The 21,583-nt window shown below is 39.2% G+C and overlaps 2 non-coding genes across 2 annotated transcripts; both read right to left on the minus strand.

The window, feature by feature from the left end:
• Positions 1-1,406: 1,406 nt before the first annotated feature.
• On the minus strand, positions 1,407-1,488 carry TRNAS-GCU (transfer RNA serine (anticodon GCU)). The gene has a single exon. It is a non-coding gene; the product is annotated as a tRNA-Ser (tRNA).
• Positions 1,489-9,401: 7,913 nt separating this feature from the next.
• On the minus strand, positions 9,402-9,483 carry TRNAS-GCU (transfer RNA serine (anticodon GCU)). The gene has a single exon. It is a non-coding gene; the product is annotated as a tRNA-Ser (tRNA).
• Positions 9,484-21,583: the final 12,100 nt, after the last annotated feature.

A 21,583-nucleotide genomic window follows, 5' to 3' on the forward strand; every position in this document is an offset into this window, starting at 1 on the left:
AATTGAAATGTTCTAGACCATCAACTTTGGGGGGGCTATGACCAGATACAGCAAAACACATGACTTATTACTATATACTAAGTATATAATTATGAGTATTGTTAACATTTTTACCAAAAAGAGTTTCAACAGAAGATGTGCATGAACTAGGAGAGTGGATGGGACGTTCGGGCTACAAATGGCTCTCACATGACATTCAAAACGAGATCGTTGATATATTAGGGAGATCTGTTTTGCGCTCCGTGGTAGCAGATATTAAAAGTCGGGAATATTTTGCTATTATGGTTGACGAAACTTGTGACATATCCATTCGTGAACAATTGGAATTTTGCATTCGAACTGTAAATTAAAATTTTAATATTTTTATGGAATTCATGGGCTCTTACGTGATTCCGAACACTGAGGCCAAAACTTAAAAAAGGGAGGGAGTGAGTCATTCATTAATTTATTTCAGTGATCAGAGCTCCCCCAATAATTTTGACAAGTCTGTCAAAGCCCTGTATCCGATGGAGGCACATAGTGGTTCGGATCTAGTTCAAGGGTGGTGTTCGGAGGGATGCTGCCACACGGTCGATAGGGGCGTAGGCGTGGGGAAAACAAGATTTGATTGACTTAGTTTGTTTTACTTCGCGTTTTGTGCCTCTTGGCTAATTTGCGAAGATGGGGATGAGTGATAAAATGATGAAATTGATGAATGGACATTCACAAACAAACAAGCCCGAGCGGGATTTCTCTATTCGGCAGTATACCCGTCATTCACACATTTTCACAATCTTTCACACATGTCAATTTTCACTGTATCCACGTTGGTTCTCATTGTTCGGACAAACACGAAGATCATGCCCGAGAGGGATTCGAACAAAGAACCTCTAGCATTTCAGCGCGATGAAATAACCACTCGACCACAGGGTCCGGCTGAGAAAAACATAAGAATAAGTTCTACTTGCAGGGTAAAACCGGTTAAACTTTGGCGTTTGCGGGTGGACGATATCGTAAACTAAAATCAAAGTTACCAAACAACTTGTCCAGGAAAGCACGAACGCAGGGCTTCCACAGATCACCAGAGCTTCCACAAAATGGCACACAGGCCCGATTCTCTCACCTCCTATTTTCATCCACATTGCTAAGATTCGCCTACACTCGAGCTGCCTTGGCATCACTTTAGAGGTTAGTTGTGGTCAGCGCAACGAAATTCCACTCTTTGTTGTATGTTTTACAAAACCGGGTTACGCTACTCATTCGTTGCTCCCCAATTGCCTCACACCGCTCCCATACACTGGCCGAGATCTCAGATTAAAAGTTGTTAAGCTCTCCCTGCAGGACACTTGAACGAGATGGCCACGAAGCGGGAATTCTTTACTATAAGAAATCAATAATATCCTTGATAGTGAGAAGAAAATTTGTAACGACGAGGATGGGATTCGAACCCACGCGGGCAGAGCCCATTGGATTAGCAGTCCAACGCCTTAACCACTCGGCCACCTCGTCCTGTAATGCTACCAAAGGTATCGTAGTGGGTATTTATGTAAATTGTTCAGCTTCGAATCTCAAAGGTTTGTTGTGTGAAATCTTTGTGGATACTTTTCTAAAAAATAATTTGGTTGCCATTTTTGTTTGTAAAAGTGAGTAAGTAGAATCGTCCTTTGATGGCTGTCTGTCTGAAGTGTTTTCATGAAATTTATGAAGTCGACCGAATATTGCAACCGAAGGCATGTTATGCGCCCGGATAGCTCGGTCGATAGATCTTTAGGCTTTTAACCTAACGGTCTAGGGTTCGTTGATTCTTAAAATTGAATGTGTCTATCTAATTTAATCTAATCACCTGTAGAAAAATTATCACACATTAGCTCAAGAATATCCGTTTACTTCTGCCACAATGCTATGTAGAGGTATGACCAACCTTTGTGATCAGCTGGCAAGGCTAAATACCTTAGCTGGCTCTTCTTCCGCCTTACCAGATCCAGGTATAGACAACCGCCCGAAGGGAAAGGGAAGATTTCTGCCTGTACCTCCATTGCCCCCTATTTTTAAGAATACTGAGCCCTAAAGCGCGGAGGGGGATTATGACTCACACCAACCTCCCTTGCGCACGCCACTGATTGTTACCCCAAGTGTCGACATCGCCCCACGTCACTGTATTTGTTTATTTAATACTTACTTACTTAACTCTAGATGTTCTTTTCAATATACTTATTATGTCTTATGCAACAGTATCTTCAATTAATTCTTCTCAACAATAAATCCAAATCTTTTAAAAACAAATAGCCATGTATCCGATCATAGGCGCCGACTTCATGGGGCCTGGGGGGGGCTCGACCCCCCCAATGTTAACGATGTGGGGGCAGAGCCCCCAAATAATTTTGCTTAAGAGGATTTAATATATTATTTTGCTTCTCTTGTAAGGTTCACTCTGAATTGTGCCACATGAACTTAACTTTAAATACACAATTGAAATGTTCTAGACCATCAACTTTGGGGGGGCTATGACCAGATACAGCAAAACACATGACTTATTACTATATACTAAGTATATAATTATGAGTATTGTTAACATTTTTACCAAAAAGAGTTTCAACAGAAGATGTGCATGAACTAGGAGAGTGGATGGGACGTTCGGGCTACAAATGGCTCTCACATGACATTCAAAACGAGATCGTTGATATATTAAAGAGATCTGTTTTGCGCTCCGTGGTAGCAGATATTAAAAGTCGGGAATATTTTGCTATTATGGTTGACGAAACTTGTGACATATCCATTCGTGAACAATTGGAATTTTGCATTCGAACTGTAAATTAAAATTTTAATATTTTTATGGAATTCATGGGCTCTTACGTGATTCCGAACACTGAGGCCAAAACTTAAAAAAGGGAGGGAGTGAGTCATTCATTAATTTATTTCAGTGATCAGAGCTCCCCCAATAATTTTGACAAGTCTGTCAAAGCCCTGTATCCGATGGAGGCACATAGTGGTTCGGATCTAGTTCAAGGGTGGTGTTCGGAGGGATGCTGCCACACTGTCGATAGGGGCGTAGGCGTGGGGAAAACAAGATTTGATTGACTTAGTTTGTTTTACTTCGCGTTTTGTGCCTCTTGGCTAATTTGCGAAGATGGGGATGAGTGATAAAATGATGAAATTGATGAATGGACATTCACAAACAAACAAGCCCGAGCGGGATTTCTCTAATCTGCAGTATACCCGTCATTCACACATTTTCACAATCTTTCACACATGTCAATTTTCACTGTATTCATGTTGGTTCTCATTGCTCGGACAAACACAAGGATCATGCCCGAGAGGGATTCGAACAAAGAACCTCTAGCATTTCAGCGCGATGAAATAACCACTTTTTTTTTTTATTTCACTATTCTTTTTACATCAATGGATTTTTTTCCTACATGTATACATACAATTACACTACATCCAGATATTTACCAAAAAATTGTGACAATCTGACATTTTGTTTTTTTGATTGTTTCCATCTAGATCTTTTAAGATACATTGTATATATTGTGATATTTGGTTCAAACTTTTTGCTATATATATAGTATATTGTATGTGCTATTAGCCACACAATAGCATTTTGTTTCTTTACAGGGAAATATTTGAAGTCTGGTAATATACATATTTTTGCTTGAAAGCATTTTGGCGATATACGACATATTTTGGCAAGGCACATAATGAGAAAGGCCTAAATTTCTGGAATTCCTTTACATGTAGTGAGGCGATGTTCATTTGTATCCACCTCTAAACATTGTCTACACTCATTTGTTGGTAATCTTTTTATTTCATTTAGTCGAACATTTGTTGGAACGAGATCATGCACCAGGGTATACCACAAACTTCGTATGTCCGTGTCAAGGAAAGGCTTGTGGAGATTTTGCCATACATTTGACCAAATAACATTAGGAAACTTTTTCTCTATTCGACTCTGCTGCAAGATAAGTTGTCGTTGAAAATGTTCATACAAATATTTGGACAAAGTATTCTCCTTCAAATCCATGGGAAACTCCACATAACTCCATTCTTGTACAAAAATTCGTACATACATAGGGTGCTTTGTTAGTCGAGACAAGTTGGGTGGATTTTGCGGTGGCAACGTATCGGTAAATATACGCAACCACATTGATGTAATCGACTGTTCGATTAAGTACAATTTATAATTTCTAGCTAAAAATAGCGACTTACATTTATTTTCAATATTCCATAGTTCTAGACCACCTGTCATTTGTGTTTGGCACATGATCGGGAAAGGTACCCGAAAAAAATGTCCGTACCACATGAACCATCCCACAGCAGACTTTATTTGTCGGAGATATTGCTGTGTGATTGGCAACACTTGAGCGACATAATTTAATTTACTAAAAATAAAAGTGTGTAGGAACCAAACACGCTGAATTAAATTGAGTTGTCTGCCTCTCATTTGATAGCACTGTAACCTGATTTCGCTTACAATTTTCGTCCAGTTTAGATCCAGCATTCTGGATTCGGTAGTATGAAAAGTAATGCCCAGTATTTTGAGTTCGTTTACATATTGTATCCCTATGTCCGGATTTTCTTGCTTCCAGGTGCCAACAGGTAAAGCTTTTGATTTTGTCATGTTTACCTCCGCTCCGCTGGCAGAACAATACAAACACATTGCATTTAGTATATTTTGAAGTTGGTTCGTTGTTGTTACACAAGCTGATAAATCGTCTGCGAATGTAAACACTTGCGTTTCAAGGAAAGCACTCGCTGCGGGTGGGGCTCGGCACTGAATATATCGGAGTAGCGGGTCCAAGGTCAAAGCGAAGAGAAGCATACTCAAGGGGCACCCCTGGCGAATGGATCTCGTCACGTGTATTGCAGGAGTCACGAATCCATTGATAAGAAGACGGGAGGTTGCCTTTCTATAGAAACTTTGCAAAACAGATATAAAAGCTTCACTGAAGCGATAGGCTCGAAGTACTTCAAACAAATATTGGTGAATTACAAGGTCAAAAGCTTTTGTAAAATCAAAGGATAGGACACAAGCTGATGTTTGTTGCATTTCATAATAAGATATGACATCACGTATACCCGCCACCGTTGAAAATATATTTTGAGTTTTACTGACACATGTTTGCTGTGAACTGAGTAAGGAAGATAATATAGGTTTCAGTCTATTAGCCAAGACTTTGGCCATAATCTTATAGTCACAGTTTAGTAAAGTAATGGGCCTAAAGTCAGTCACTGCACTCGGACGCGTTTTTTTGGCAATCAGTACAATTATACCTTCATTTTGAAGCACGCATTTGTTTCGAAAAGCATCTTGTATTATCTTGACCAATTCATGTTTTATAATATCAAAAAAACGTATATAAAATTGGTAGCCTATGCCATCGTTCCCAGGAGTGCGCTTAACGTTACAAGTACGCAGTGCTTCATACACCTCATCGACGGTGACTTCACTATCTAACAAAGTTCTGTCTTCGTCCGTCAAAAATGTATTTACCGAGGTGAGCAATTGTTGTGCAGCCAATTGATCTACTTCTTTACCAGTATACAAATTATTATAATACGTGTAAAACGCCTGTGATATACCTTGTTGAGTTCTATGTGTATCTCCGCCAGAATCGACAATATTGTTTATCAAAAGAGCTCTCTTTTGTTTTTGTGTTTGTACATAGTGAAATAAAGAGGTTCGTTCATCTTGCAAGGATGACGCATGAGTAGCTCTTATCTTGATACCCTCCAAATGATGCCGTTGCAACGTAAGGATTTGTGCTTTGTATTTTTGTATCTGTGGATAATGTTCGGTGACGTCAGGTCGCATACATAACTCATGTAAACATTGGTAATAGAAGTTCAACATTAAGTTCCGGTCACGTGCACTCTCTTTCCCTAGCCATTGAAAATAGGATTTTATTCGAGGTTTTACGTATTTTACCCACCACGTATTGTAATCAGTATAGTGTTTTTGTTGCCGGCACCAATACTTCCATTTTTCTTCAAACATATCATTAACATTAGGCTGTTGAAGTAGGGCAGAGTTCATTTTCCAATAGGACGGATCCCAAACTAATTTAGATTCTTGTAGATTAATACTCATTCTGATTGCTATATGATCTGAAAAAGGTACCGGCAAAGCATCTATTGTCGTCACATATTTTATAGTATGACCAAGTGTATAGAATCTGTCCAATCTAGAACCTGCTATGTTATTGAAATAGGTAAACACTATGTCCTTTCGTTTTTCGGTCCAGATATCCTTCAGCTGTAAATCGCTGATTAAGGTCGTTAATGCTAAACTATTTTGAAACTTGCCTACACAATCACATGATCGCAGAACTTGATTAAAATCACCACCTAGGATTATACACGAATCATTATTTGGAAGTAAGTATACTATGTCAGTCTGGTAAAATTGTTCCCTTTTCCATCTGTTTTGCTGTCCTGAAGGGGCGTAGATATTAACAAAAGTATAGTGTTGACTTTGAAAACTAATTCCCCTCCCATCGACTAATTTCTTTACATTTTGTATTTCTATACCACTTTTAATTAAAATTGCGTCCCTCTTCCGCTTGTCCCCAAGTTGACAATAGCCTCGTACCCATACAAGAAGTTAAAATCTACAATACAAACTTCCTGCAAGTATAAAATGTCAATCGAGTGAATTCGGACAAATTCCACAAGCAATTTGCATTTCACTGGAGTCAAGATCCCATTGATATTAAGGGTACACAGACGAGTACTGTAATTCATGCACAATAGGAAGTTATAATAAACTGAATATAAGAATACCACGTAAATGTGCATTTTTGGTGCTCAATTACACTAAAGTAAGTATTTTTTTCTAAGTGGTTTCAGAATGATAATAATCGTTCATGTGCATGACACAATTTACACTATTTTTTCGACCTGTTATTATATCGATATTCATCTTGTAACTCACTATCATGTAATATGTAACATTTCACTGTATGCATTAGGAAAGTAAACTAATTTCTGTCCCGCACTACACCCGTAAATCATTCTCATCTCAAAACATAAACCAACATTTCTCCTTACACAAACTACCTAATGAAGGGAGGTAAATGTTTGCCTGATTAGAACTGTCCACAAAAGAAAACTAACCTTGCTTACATTCTTCAACATTACTAAACTCTAATTTCTGCCCAGAATGCATTAACTATGCTTTCCACTAAATAAATCTGGGGTAAGTTTGTTACTCGTCGAAGGTTTCTCTTTAATTACATTTCCTGAATGACTTGTTAAACTACCCTTTGAAACATCTTGTTTTGGGGTACCAGGTTCTACTCTAAATTCGTTATGAACTTTTGTGGAACTTACGCATTCATTATTTTTCTTCTTCTTTCTACGTAGCACCATGGACTCTTCCGCCACTGACCGTAACCTTGATACAGATCTTGACCGTGATTTCCTAGGAGAGGTAACTACGGGGAATTCTGCCTCCGCGAACAAAGCACTTGGGGGTGGGGGCGGCGGTATGTGATGCATCTCCTCTGAAATGGTCAATGTTGGCTGCTCCATCTCTTCCCTTTCTGTTGGTGCATTCTTCTCACTAACTTCCTGTCTGGTACCTGTCTCCTCGTCGGTGATTCTGGGGCTATCCGTGTTCCCTCCATTGCTATCTCCTGACGCTGGGACTGCAACTAACGGAGCTGAATCTCTTGGTTTAGTCCGTACGGGTAGCACAGTTGGTTCATATACCATCGGTACATTGTCAACGGGTATATTAACCGGACCCCTGCGGGGCTGATTCCCTGAGGATCGACGCTTAGGGCACTGAGCAACTACATGATCCTCCCCCGAACACGCGAGGCACGTACGCACCTGCCCAGGGTATGTTACCCAATAAGAGTCTCCATTCATTGTTACATATGAGGGTATGGGTTTACGTAGTATCATTTTAATCAAGACACGTCCAGTTCGAGTAGGGTAAATGTGATCTGCAGAGTATGTCTCGTCTTCAATTTTTAACACTTCCCCATAAGACCTCATGACACGACTTATCACTTCTGCACTTAATTCAATTGGGACTACATGGATTCTGACGATTACATGCCGCTGGTGGGCCCATTCTACTTCAACTTTATGATCACCATCTACGTCACTGTAGATTACCTCAGCACCAAAATCATTTAGTAACCTTTCTCCTACCACTTTTGTCGCAAATTTCACGTACAAACACTTACGAAAGTAATCTATTTCAAAACTGAGCACTTGGTTCGTAGGCACTTGGTAGACATCATGAAACCATCGATGAAAATCCAATGACGTAGGTCGCGTTTTGACCTCACGGAAAACAAATTTCAAGGTGTTTTCTCTTTGTGTATTCATCGTGAACTATTTCATCGTATCTTCACTGGCGCACGGTAATTGTAGTCAAAACCTCGCTTGCACTCGGAAGGAAAAAGAACTAACACAACACTAGCAAACCGTATACGGCCCTAGCTAACTCGGACAGTTCGATCACTAAGCCTTCTCACGCGAAGAGCAGGGCCTTCCCCATGGCGCAGTGGTAGCTTCATTGCCTTGTAATCAAGGGGTCCCGGGTTCGATACCCGGTGGAGGCACAAGTGGTTCGGATCCCACTTTAAACTGTAGGTCCAGTCCCAATTAGCCTTACTGTGCATAAAGTGGACTTAAAACACCAACTCAAACCAACTCACGCGAAGAGCGGAGCGCGGTACGAACTGATACCTGCACGATCTGCAGGCAGATTGCCACTCGACCACAGGGTCCGGCTGAGAAAAAGATAAGAATAAGTTCTACTTGCAGGGTAAAACCGGTTAAACTTCGGCGTTTGCGGGTGGACGATATCGTAAACTAAAATCAAAGTTACCAAACAACTTGTCCAGGAAAGCACGAACGCGGGGCTTCCACAGATCATAAGAGCTTCCACAAAATGGCACACAGGCCCGATTCTCTCACCTCCTATTTTCATCCACATTGCTAAGATTCGCCTACACTCGAGCTGCCTTGGCGGCCTCCCAGATGGCGCAGTGGTAACGTCGTCGCCTTGTAATCAAGGGGTCCCGGGTTCGATACCCGGTGGAGGCACAAGTGATTCGGATCCCACTTTAAACTGTAGGTCCAGTCCCGATTAGCCTTACTGTGCATAAAGTGGACTTAAAACACTAACTCAACAACAACTCGAGCTGCCTTGGCATCACTTTAGAGGTTAGTTGTGGTCAGCGCAACGAAATTCCACTCTTTGTTGTATGTTTTACAAAACCGGGTTACGCTACTCATTCGTTGCTCCCCAATTGCCTCACACCGCTCCCATACACTGGCCGAGATCTCAGATTAAAAGTTGTTAAGCTCTCCCTGCAGGACACTTGAACGAGATGGCCACGAAGCGGGAATTCTTTACTATAAGAAATCAATAATATCCTTGATAGTGAGAAGAAAATTTGTAACGACGAGGATGGGATTCGAACCCACGCGGGCAGAGCCCATTGGATTAGCAGTCCAACGCCTTAACCACTCGGCCACCTCGTCCTGTAATGCTACCAAAAGTATCGTAGTGGGTATTTATGTAAATTGTTCAGCTTCGAATCTCAAAGGTTTGTTGTGTAAAATCTTTGTGGATACTTTTCTAAAAAATAATTTGGTTGCCATTTTTGTTTGTAAAAGTGAGTAAGTAGAATCGTCCTTTGATGGCTGTCTGTCTGAAGTGTTTTCATGAAATTTATGAAGTCGACCGAATATTGCAACCGAAGGGATGTTATGCGCCCGGATAGCTCGGTCGATAGATCTTTAGGCTTTTAACCTAACGGTCTAGGGTTCGTTGAGTCTTAAAATTGAATGTGTCTATCTAATTTAATCTAATCACCTGTAGAAAAATTATCACACATTAGCTCAAGAATATCCGTTTACTTCTGCCACAATGCTATGTAGAGGTATGACCAACTTTTGCCATAGTGTAGGTGCAAGCCCGGCTAGCTCAGTCGGTGGGCGGCCCCTGTGGCGGAGTGGTTAGCACATCGCGCTACTACGCTAGGGGTCCCGGGTTCGATTCCCGGCTCGGCCTTGGATGTTTGTGATTGTCTGTCCTGAAAAGTCTTGAAATTGAAATATGAATGAAATGATATGGGTGAATGAAGTGTGATGGGGGAAGCTTCCGCATAGGGGCTTTCCTTTAAAAAAAAAAAAAAAAAAAAAGTCGGTAGAGCATGAGACTCTTAATCTCAGGGTCGTGGGTTCGAGCCCCACGTTGGGCGACTTTCATTTTCCGACACTACAATATTCACAGAGGGTCAAAGTATTGTATTTGTTGACGCCCAGAATATCCAAATCTCTGTCTGTTCAACTCTTCAAACCATTTCACTTGTAGACTCGAATAAAATATGAGTGTCAAACACCTATCTCAGTATCGTCATTTACATGCAAGAGAGGGGGAGGTCATTTGATCAGGGAAGGGGGAGTGAGGTGTCTTATGTAAATATGGGGTGAAGATTCTAAATAAGATGAACATTGCATTGCCATCTGATTCGCAACAATTACCTTTATCGCGACTACGTACTATGCAGGGGCTGCTCAAGATAAGACTTCTCTCCAGGGAGAGATGGAATTTTGGCGCTCTAATAAGAAACATGTACGGTTTTAATGACGAAAAATTGTAACCTTATGAATAATATACTTTAAGTGTTACTGTTACAGAAACGTTTATTGTGCGTATTTGTTCAGTGACGTGCACTGAGGAGTAGCTAGTCTAGCAGAGATAGATCAATCAATCACGTCTCTAATTATTTTCAAATCACAATATTTATTATCTTGAAGCCTATGTTCATATGCAACATTTCTTTCCACGCGCTTCTCGTCCCTCAATGTGATCAGCTGGCAAGGCTAAATACCTTAGCTGGCTCTTCTTCCGCCTTACCAGATCCAGGTATAGACAACCGCCCGAAGGGAAAGGGAAGATTTCTGCCTGTACCTCCCTTGCCCCATATTTTTAAGAATACTGAGCCCTAAAGCGCGGAGGGGGATTATGACTCACACCAACCTCCCTTGCGCACGCCACTGATTGTTATCCCAAGTATCGACATCGCCCCACGTCACTGTATTTGTTTATTTAATACTTACTTACTTAACTCTAGATGTTCTTTTCAATATACTTATTATGTCTTATGCAACAGTATCTTCAATTAATTCTTCTCAACAATAAATCCAACTCTTTTAAAAACAAATAGCCATGTATCCGATCATAGGCGCCGACTTCATGGGGCCTGGGGGGGGGGCTCGGCCCCCCAATGTTAACGATGTGGGGGCAGAGCCCCCCAAATAATTTTGCTTAAGAGGATTAGTAGTAGAGAGGCAGCACTTCGTTCCTACGCGTCAGCAAAAATTTGATGCGACTGGTGTTATGTTACATCCGGTCGTAGCGGGCCACGAGCGGTTTTATTGTTGAGTCAGCAGAACGTGTCTGATCACGTTGAAGACATCGGAAGCGTTGGGGGAGGGGGTCAATGGGTTTGTCACGTTGTTTCTTGATGTATGCTAACCTAACACGTGCATATGTTTGTGTGTGTATGTGTGTGTGTGGAGGAAATGCGCGCGCAACCATTGCGTATGATGGAAAGACATGAAGAAATGATTTAAAGATGGCGCCGAAGGTGCTGTACCCCCGAAAGCTTAGCGGCTAAGGTTATTGCTCTGTAAAACAAGAGGCGTCGGGGGTTCGATTCCTGGCAGAGTCAATATTGATTGATTGATAGATTGAGTTAGTTTTTTTTTAAGTCCGTTTTATGCACGGCAAAACTAATCAGGATTGGAGCTACAGTTGAAAAGTGGTGATTCGGACCACTATGTGCCTCCACCGAGTATCGAACCTGGGACCCTTTGATTACAAGGCGACGATGTCAATATTGAATGGTCTCGATTAGCCTGTGTGTAAATAAAGGCAACAAAATGGTTGAGTTCGAAAATCGAGTTGGGTTAGTGGTTAATGTTGTCACCTGGCAATGAAGAGGTCGCGGATTCGATTCTCTAGGTAGTTAAATTAGGCAAATTGTTTAGTCCCGCCATTATAGGTCCCCGATTAGTCCATCTGTGCATAAATAGTGTTTGAATAAAATCAATATGGCGGCCTTGGGTTAGTGGTTATTGTTGTCGCCTGGTAATGAAGAGGTCGCGGGTTCGATTTTCTAGGTAGTTAAATGAAACCAATTGTTTTGTCCCGCCATTATAGGTCCCGATTAGTCCATCTGTGCATAAATAGTATTTCAATAAAATCAAAATGGCGGCCGAGTTTTGTGTTTAGCGGCGGCGACCGGGGCGGCGCGGCGCGGGGGGTGTTTTTTATTCCGCGAGATGTTTTAACCAAGTGGTTGAGGGTTCGATTCCCAATGTTGGTGAAAATTGGATATTCAATTGTATTTGTTTAAAAGTTCCGTTTAGCTTTTTGTGCACAAAGAGAAAATGAACTAATTGGAAATGGGATGTTTATGCTGTAATGAAAAGGTCCCCGGGTCCGATTCACAATGTGAAATTGGCTGATAATGATGTTGTTTTTAAAATAAAAAAAAAGAAGTGTGAATAAATTAGAATCTGTTGTTTTGCCGTGTGGGGCCCCAGTAACGATTATCTTAAATGCATAAAGAGTAGGTAAAATAAGCAAGATGGCCGTCACTATTGTTTTGTGATCAAAGAGGAGTCACAGGTTCGATTCAATCAAAGGAGGCAACATTCTATGTTTCAATTCCATGTAAAAGTCTAAAGTTATGTTTCGATTAACCTCAATGCATAAAGAGGAATTAAACAAAAACAAGCCAAATGGCGACAGATGTGATAAAAGAAAAGTTGAATTAGTTTTTTTATAGTGACAAGAAAAAATAGCGAATCACTGTTAGAAATAGAATGAAAATAAAGATACTTGCCTTTGCGTGTCCAGCGCTGTGCAGAAAAGCTCTCATGCTTTATCTCCGACAAGTCCACAATACACAATTTTTTTTTATTGTATAGTTAATTATTAACGTTGTTATTAACACAGATTCTTACCAGTGTGAAGAAAAGCTCTCATGCTTTATCTCCGACAAGTCCACAATACACACTTTTTCATTATATAGTTAATTATTAATGTTGTTATTAACACCGATTTTTACCAGTGTGAAGAAAAGCTCTCATGCTTTATCTTCGACAAGTCCACAATACACATTTTTTCATTATATAGTTAATTATTAATGTTGTTATTAACGATTGTTACCAGTAAAAATATAAACCATGAGGATTTTTAAAGGGGTGATAAATGAAAAAAAAGCCAAGACATATATTTTATCCCTGTTTATTACCAATATTTACAAAATTCAAAAGAGCCGCACACACACACATACATATGTAAAATGTTTATATTGTGTCACCAGTTTATCAGCATGTTATTTAACAAGTTTTTATTCTTCAAGTTTGTTCACTCACCCACATAAGGAATTGTATCACTATCATATCCATTTTCTGCTGCAACCACTGAATTAAAATGTTTCACTATTTTTTCCACAAGCATGTTCTCGCAAAAAAGAAACACTTCTATGGAAAGTATTTTTCCGTCGATGTTTTGTATAGACAAAGGCTCAGGTTTTGTACATCCATGTAGATGGGAAAGCACAAACTTCTCCTTATTACATGCATGGACAGGGGAAATATCTGTGCAACCGAAACATTGTTCGCGAAGGTCGAGAATGCAAGATTCCACACAGTTTCCAAAATATGATTTCAGATACGGCGACACTGTTTCACACATAACTTTCGCATGCTCGATGCACACAAATATCTTCATAAAGTTCCGCCACGAACTTTCTGCGATGAACACTATCTCCAGGGAACCGTAAGCTGGTTTTTTCCTTATAATGATCTGACGACGATTGTACAGTGTGGTTATCAGCAATTCATGTTGCTCACTTAGTGGGTAGGAAACACGAGGCTGCTCACCTGGAATAGCGATGTAATTGTCGATTACTGGAAACAATTCCTGAAGAGCGTGCCACTCCTGCAACTGTAGTTCAACACCGGCCGCCCCGCTTCTGTGTAGCCTGACCACAGGTTGGAAATCCAGATGAGAGGAAAGTCCGATTGAGATAACCTTTGTTTTCGAAGCATTCAAATAGTAGACGTGATCAAATAATATCGACTGGCGTATAAGACTAGTTACTTGTTTTTGTTCTTCAGGTAAATGCTGATCGCTCTCTTTCTGAAGAACCCCCTTGAAATTAGTGTACGGTTGAAATCTTTTTTTCAGCGGCATCGAAATAGAGGATTCCATGATTAAGAACTGCGAGATACTGCATGTCGCAGCGTGCAGATATACATTTGAAGAAATGCGTGGTTGTGTTTTCGAGATGCATGCGCGCGTAGCAAACCAAGCATGTGCTGGACAAAAAAGGTGGAGGGGGCGGGGCGTTACAAAGATCAATGATGAGAGAAAAATCAGCAGAATATCATAAACGTCATATTGAGGAAATATTGGATAACAAATATTAATTAATTTAATTAAAGCATCAACCGCATTGTCGATCTGAAATTAGGTTTATAGACAGGGGGCAAAATGGAAAATATCGACGATGTTCTAGTATTGGATTGTTTCTGTATTTCCATCGGTATAATCCTCCACCACATTTGAAGCATACTGTTTTATCCTCTTTTTGAATGTAAAATAATCCTGCTTCGGACAGAGCTTCTACAAACGGGAATTCTTTTGATTGCCAGTTTCTGAAAGAGGACAATCTAGCATTGAAAGATCCCATCTCTGGATATTGCGTCATTGTTCTGTAAAGACACAAAACAAGATAAAGATTATAAGTAAGCTGTTGTAAACTGTAACGCTACAAAATTATTAATATACTATTAGGACTATATGTAACTTGTATAAAATTTCAAACAGTATTTACTGTCAATATTTTCTAGTATACGTACCGAGTATTATAAATTTAATTTACGAGTCAGCAAATAAGTTGTTATAATATTGTCGTTTTTTTTCGGTACTGGGAATAAAATTTGAAATTTATGCATGGGTTTGTTTACCAGAGGCTCTATGGAATAAATACAGAAAACAGTAATGCCCACAGTACACAGACCCGTAACTTTGTATCTGATGAGTGTTGTACGTATATAATTTAGAGTTACTTTCCAAAAATCGCAAATGGTTATGCACATGTGGAGGTTTTCCGTAACTATCAAAAAATTCCCCCCGGGAGTTACTGTCTATGTAAATTGCTACCCAGTGCTTCCCGGGGCTATCTTTGGGGTCTGTATTTACAATCAACGCTGCTGGTAGTTCCACATGTACAGGTAATTCATTAGCTGCGAAAACCCCAACATGATGATTGTCAAAGGCTCTATTTGATATGAACCCGTGAAGCAAATTTAAAGTCGACAGCATTGCTGGACACTAAATAGTAATATTGTGCAACTCACCTTTTTATACTTCAAAGTAGACGGTACACGTCACAGTAGATTCCAGAACCAATTTGATCTGGACCACCAAGCTGTTTATCGTTGTTGAAACAATGGAGAGCTATCTAACACAACGCTGATGCTCGGAATATGTAGGCGGGGTTTACAAGCGCGCATGCGTACAGTGGTAATGCTACCTGGCATTTTTTTGTGCTGTTGTAAAGTGAATTTTGTACTATAAGAAAATTGTTTGTATGTGTGTGTGTGTGTGTATATATATATATACAGACACACACACATATTTATTTATTGATGAAGTATATATATATATATATATATATATAATACAATACAATATAATATATATATGTAATTTGAAGATACAACATATCAGTAAAATCTAACAACTAGAAAAATATTCATAACATTCGACTTTTATATTATATGTAATTTAAAACATTCTTCACAGTTTGAAAAATGGAGTGCTTGTGGAAGCACCCCGTTCTCTGCAATATTGTCTGGTCCATCAGGATGCGGAAAGACATATTTTGTGAAGCATTTTCTCCAGTGTTTACTCCAAATGGTAAATGTAAAATTCAACAATATTTTGGTGTGCTACGGGGAATGGCAATCTGCATACAATGATTTCCCTGGTTTTGTACAATTTCGGGAAGGAATGCCTAATATTGACCAATTTGTGCCAAATTCTGGACCTCATCTTATTATTATCGATGATCAGATGAGGGAATGCGATCAAAGAGTCACAGATTTATTCACAAAAGGGTGTCATCATCGTGATATTAGTCTTTTCTTTATCACTCAAAATCTATTCCATCAGGGAAAAGGGAATAGAGATATATCTTTAAACAGTCATTATATTGTATGCTTCAAAAATCCAAGAGACAGAGCCCAAATTAATTATTTATCTAGACAAGTATACCCGGAGAATCCAAATTTTATAAAAGATGCATATTACAATGCCACCGCTGAACCCCATGGATATTTGCTGTTTGATCTGAAGCAGAACACTCCGGAAGAAGTACGTTTTCGGTCGCGGATATTTCCCGACGATGATATCAATAATGTATATATTCCTATAATAAAAGCAAGCATAATCACTAGTCGTTTATTCTGTCATCATGGCTCCAAGAGTGAAACACGCTAAAGTGCTCCAAGTTTTGTCGGATGCTAAACCAGCTCTTCGCACAGCGATATTACAAGCTGCTGATTCTTCCTTAGTTAATTCAATCTGTGAGTGTTGTTACAATGTTCTAAAAGGGAATGTTCCTCTTTCAACACCTCAGAAAACAAGATTGAGCCGGTACAAGAAGGTGATACGTAATCTCTCTGCCAAAGGACACTCTACAAAACAGAAGAAACAGATACTAGTGCAAAACGGAGGATTTCTACCTGCGTTATTAGCCCCTTTAATAGGAGGTGTGTTATCAAGTTTATTTAAGTGAAAAAAAAATCTGAACATGGAGCATGCCAAAAAAATGGTTATAATACCTCAAGAATTTATGGATAACATAAGACATCCTGTTATGTCTGCACCGTCTACATCCTTATCGCAATTGGATCAGGATATGCAAGTAATTTTGAATCTCAAAGGTCTTTCGGATGATGAAAAATGGAATCGTTACAGCATTGTGCTCCAAAAATTTCTGTCTATTACTCGAAAACAAAGAGAACCTGTGTCGCTACCGATTACAGAATCTACTGAGAAGTTGACTGATATGAAAGAAGAAATTCTACCTGCTACACCTAGCATGTATCGTAGAAAAGCCGAACTGTTGTATGAACGTCTTTTACATAATAGTAATATTGATTGGGATAAATATGGGGCAGTTTTTATTAACAATAATAAAATTGAAGGCTCAAATATTGTCGATCTAGTATCGGATATAATTCGACCACGAAAAACAAGCAATCCTGTTGGGTGGCAACTGTTCAATAGAGCTCTGGCGTTATCTAATATTCTTCAAGAATATATTGGAAACCCCCGGAGACAGGAGTTTATTCAACAGATTGTTTTTGGCAACCCCGGACGCCATATTCCGCTGTCCGGAGCTAACCAAGAAGAGGCTCAATAATTAACAGAAGCAGAAGAAGAAGAAGAAGAAGAAGAAGAAGAAGAAGAAAAAGAAACAATTTCTTTTGTATCATCATTTCCAGGGCACAAACGTAAACGTACTGTTCCAGTTTGGTCAAGATAGAAACCATGAGCGAAAAAATATTAGAGAATATCTGGTACAATCCATCTCATCCAGCATCCTATTCTACAGCTTCAACACTATGGAAAGCTGTAAAAAAATCCATACCATTGTCAACAATCAAACATTGGTTGACAAAGCAAACTGCATACACTTTGCATAGACCTGTAAAGCGTCGATTTCCGAGAAACTTTTATTTTGTGCATAATATTGATGACCAATGGCAGGCTGACTTGAATGACATGCAGAGTTTGCGGAATCACAACAAAGGGTACAGATATATACTCACAGTTATCGATATTTTTAGTAGGCATGCTTGGGCTGTCCCTGTAAAAAATAAAACTGGTGTATGTATAAAAAAGGCTTTCCAGCTAATTTTCAAACAAAGCAAAAGAAAACCTTTGAAATTACAAACTGACAAAGGGCGTGAGTTTACCAACAGTATTGTGCAGGAATATCTCAAAAAACAAAATGTAATTTATTTTACAACAAAGAATCCTGATATTAAAGCTAGTATTGTTGAAAGATTCAACAGAACTTTAAAGGAACGCATGTGGAAGTATTTTACTAAGCAAAGAACCAGCTGCTATGTTAATGTACTCCCAAAGCTTTTGAAAGCTTATAATCATAAAATTCACTCGAGTATTAAAATGCCACAGCAGATGTTACTCCTGAGAAGGTTTTGAAAGTATGGCACAATATGTATGACAAAAAACTCAAATCTGATTCATCTCCACTATTGTCATTGAAGATGCCATTCAAAATAGGCTATACAGTGAGAATAACAAAAACCAAAAAACGCTTTGACAAAGGTTACATGGAAAATTGGACAAGAGAAATATTTGTGGTGGAACGTATTTTGAAAAGAACTCCTCAAGTGTATGAATTAAAAGATCTACAAGGACATAAAATCGATGGAACATTTTATACGGAAGAGTTGCAACTGGTCCGCTTACCGGATATGCATGAAATTGATAAAATCCTTGCGACCAAAGGTAAAGGAGCCAGTAAAAAGTTGTTAGTTCATTGGAAAGGTTACTCCAGATTATTTGACAGTTGGATTAGCGCATCGTTTTTGGAGTCAAAAAGAGAGAGAGAGAGAGGCATACATTTTGGTAGATATTCTCATCAGTGGTACAAATAACCTTTATAACACATCATGAGAAAAGCAAACGCTTTCTACATTACTTTGCCTAGTAACAGTTCCATGAAATATTTCCCAAGTAATACTCTAACTAATTACACCACAAAGCTTCAGAACCGTGTGGAGTTGGACACCAACAAATGGGAGATGGCATTGGTAGAAGTGCATTATCCTTATTCAATACTAAACATTACAAGATTTAACAACTATATTCAATATAAATCTATGGATGATGTCAAATGGAACGAACTTCGAATATCCGAAGGCTATTACGCATCTATAAACAGTATTGTTGCAGAAATCAATAAATATTCTGAAACATTAAAATTTAGTCTCCGAAATCATCCTGCGTACAAACATGTGACTGTTGATATATCTACCAAGCAGAGAAACATAAATGTACAATTGTCACCTCAACTGGCACGGATATTAGGTTTTAAACCGATCGATGATTTATCAGAAGTAAAAATTGGACGCTCGCCTCCAAATGTTGTGAGAGAGATTCCTTCCCAGATGTATATTTACACAGATATTGTGGAATCACATATGGTGGGGGATGCTATCGCCCCTCTATTACGTATTATAAACATTAATCCTATGGAACATACTTTTGGAAGTGATGGTGTGCAAATTTTCGATTCACCACATTACATCCCAGTGCAGAAACATAATTTCGAACAAATAGAAATTGACTTAAGGGATAGCACTGGTGCACACATCCCATTCTCCTTCGGACTAGTGTGTTTGAAACTTCATTTTAGATGTTGTGGTGAAAAGCTCTGATTATGAATGACCCATATTTTCAATACTACCATCAACAAGCTGGATCTGGTGTGGGTAACATATATTACGGTGCTGCCTATCAAAAAGGACATGGCGTTGGAAGTTTTCTTGGAGGACTTTTTCGCTCAGCTTTGCCTCTTATCAAGAAAGGAGCGAAAGCTGTAGGGAAAGAAATGTTAAAAACAGGGGTAAATGTGTTAGGTGATGTTGTACACAAAACACCCCTAAAACAGTCACTACAATCCAGAATTTCGGATGCCAGATCAAATCTTAAAAGAAAAGCTGAAACAAAGCTAAAGGAAATGATTGGTTCAGGTTATCAGGGGCATAAACATTTCAAAAGGAATCACTCTGCTTCGGGACAGCGAACTGGAAGGACTGCTCAGAGAAAGAAGAGATCCAGTGCCAATACAAACACCAAGAAAACAACCAAACGCAACCGTAAAAAAATTCAAATAACATCAGATATTTTTGATTAGATATGGCGCTAATTAGGGAGAAATCATGTGAGTGTTTTAAAAGTGAATTGGATATTTTCTCGGTAAAACCTACTCAGACAAGCATCTTAGAACACCACACCATCGGATACAAACCTGTTAGTTCTCTGGCAGATAATGCTCCCACCGAGTTTGTAATACCTGGACATGGTGATGATTATATGGATTTAGCACACACAATGTTGAATATAGATGCCAGAATTGTAAAAGCGAATGGTCAGTTATTGCTACCCACAGATAAAACAATTGGGCCTGTCAATGATTTTCTCAATGCAATGTTCAGCGAAGTACAAATCTACTTAAATAACAAACTCATCTCGTTTCCATCTCACATGCACCCATACAGGTCTTATTTTGAAAAAGCACTGAACTATGACATATCTGCAAAATCATCTCATCTCCAAAGTGCATTGTGGTACAAGGATACAGCAGGCGCTTTTGATAACGTTTCGGAAGACAACAAAGGCTTTACAAAACGTAACCAACTAACAAAACAGAGTAAAACATTTGATATGTTTGGTTACTTGCATTCTGATATTTTCAATCAAGAGAAATTTTTGATCAATGGAGTGGAAATGCGAATAAAACTGATTCCTTCGAAAAACACTTTCTGCTTGATGGGAGTAGATGACAGTGAAGGCAAAGTGGAAATTCTGGATGCTACACTATATGTGAGAAAAGTATCGGTCAGTTCATCCATCAAACTTAGTTACAATCGCATATTGCAAAAACATACAGCAAAATACCCTCTAACAAGAGTACAACTTAAAGCTGTAACTATTCCAAAAGATATTGTTTCAAAAACAATTGACAATGTGATACTTGGACGTCTTCCGAAACGATTAGTTGTGGGGTTTGTTACCAACGATGCATTCAACGGCACTCTGTCTACAAACCCATTCAATTTTCAACATTTCAATTACAACTTCTTTACTTTATATGTTGATGGAGTCCAAATTCCCGGCAAACCACTTCAACCAGACTTTGAAAACAACAAGTACATAACAGCATATCACACATTATTCTCTGGAACAGGGATACACTATATGGATGAAGGAAACAATATATCGCGTGAGGAATACCCCCAGGGATACGCATTACTTGTTTTCGATATAACACCAGACGCAGCTGCAAGTGCCATATCCCACTGCAGTCTTCAACGGCAAGGGGCTGTTAGCTTGGAAGTCCACTTCAAATCGGCTTTGGAATCTACTGTGACTTGTGTCATCTACTCTGAATTTGACGCTCTCATGGAAATTAATAATCAAAGAGATATTCATCTGGATTAATTGTATAACAAGGTGAGTTGCACAATATTACTATTTAGTGTCCAGCAATGCTGTCGACTTTAAATTTGCTTCACGGGTTCATATCAAATAGAGCCTTTGACAATCATCATGTTGGGGTTTTCGCAGCTAATGAATTACCTGTACATGTGGAACTACCAGCAGCGTTGATTGTAAATACAGACCCCAAAGATAGCCCCGGGAAACACTGGGTAGCAATTTACATAGACAGTAACTCCCGGGGGGAATTTTTTGATAGTTACGGAAAACCTCCACATGTGCATAACCATTTGC

The sequence above is a fragment of the Lepisma saccharinum genome, chromosome 2, assembly GCF_977018435.1.
Source record: "Lepisma saccharinum chromosome 2, izLepSacc3.1, whole genome shotgun sequence".
Classification (NCBI taxonomy): Eukaryota; Metazoa; Arthropoda; class Insecta; order Zygentoma; family Lepismatidae; genus Lepisma; species Lepisma saccharinum.